Source organism: Tenrec ecaudatus, chromosome 4 (genome assembly GCF_050624435.1).
Source record: "Tenrec ecaudatus isolate mTenEca1 chromosome 4, mTenEca1.hap1, whole genome shotgun sequence".
Classification (NCBI taxonomy): domain Eukaryota; kingdom Metazoa; phylum Chordata; class Mammalia; order Afrosoricida; family Tenrecidae; genus Tenrec; species Tenrec ecaudatus.
The window spans coordinates 102,428,551-102,430,110 of NC_134533.1; positions in this window are offsets into that span (position 1 = coordinate 102,428,551).

The window sequence follows — 1,560 nt, forward strand, 5'->3', positions numbered from 1 at the left end:
TCACCCAACCATGGTGATTCTGAAATGTGTTTCCAAGCAACAGCTGTGAACTTGCTAAAATTGCAAATTTTGGGGTCCTACTATAGTTCTAGTGATTCTGTGTCTTAAAGTGTAGAATTATAGCTCCCCATATTTTAGTAAACCTCAGTGTTTTTGATGCAAACAGCTTAGAAACCTTAAGAAGGAAGAAGTGCCTGTTAAATGTCATATCATAAACAAATCTGTGATTAAATACTGAGAAGGCACAGAATAAATTTTCTGGAATAATTTTCTATTTGGACATTGTTTGTTACTTTTAGCTAGCACCATATTTCCCCTGCAGGAGCTCTGGCAGCATAGTCATTATGAGTTGGAATGAGAGCTTCGAGGTCCTCCGTTTGAAACGACTAGGTGCTCCTCAGGAGAAGGAACAGGCTGTCTACTCAGCTAAAGGGTTAGTCTTGGAAACCCCTGGGGGCAGATCGATCCTGCCCTATAGGGTTGCCATGAGTCAGACTGGATGGCAGTGAGATCAATAAATATGCTTCCCTTACTTATGACAATCCCTATGTATGGTGACCTATGTACACCAGAAACAAAACCATTGTGATTTCATAAAACCTGAGATTTTTCTGGTTGATTTTAGCAGTGAGCCCTAGATCTTTATTCCTTGTTTTATTCCCCTGGAAACTCACTGAAGACTTTCAGCATGGTAGCAACACACAAGCCTACACCAACACATGATGGCTGTACATGAGGTGCGTTGACTGGAATTGCAATCATGACTCCTACATGATGGATGAGAATTCCACCAAAAAACAAACAAACAACAACAAAAAACTAACTACTTTAGAGTTCTTTCCCAACTCCAAGTGGCCCTATAAAACAAAGTAGAACTGCCTCTGTGCATTTCTGAGATGGTAACTGTTTACAGGAGCAGAAAGCCTTTTCTTTCTCACTGGAACAGCTGATGGCTTCAAACTGCTGACCTTGCAGTTAGCAGCCCAACAGATAAGCACTACACCACCAGGGCACCAGATACTAAAAACAAACACAACAATCCCCCCGCCCCCCCCCCCAAAAAAAACCCTCACTACTGTTGAGTCAATTCTGACTCATAGCAACCTTATAGGACAGGGTAGAACTGCCTCATGAGTTGCTGAGACTGTAACTCTGTATGGGAGTAGATAGCCCTGTCTTTCTCCCACCGTAATTGGTGGTGGTTTTGAACAGCTGACCTTTTGTATTATAGCTCAACACGTAACCTTACAGTAAGCAACCCAACAGGTAAGCACTATACCACCAAGGCTCCACATGCTAGATACTCTGAGAAAATTAAAATCATATGCACTCATAACTTACTCAAAAGTCTTGGTGGCATATTGATTACACATTGGGTTGCTAACCAGAAGGTCAATAGTTTGAAACCACCAGCCACTCCTGGAGAGAAAGACTGGACTTCCTACTCTTGTAAAGCGTTATAATCTCTGAAACTTACAGGGGCAGTTCTACCCTGTCCTTTATGGTCAATATGAGTCGGCATTAACTAGATGGCAGTGTTTGGGGGGAGGGGGTTGTTTT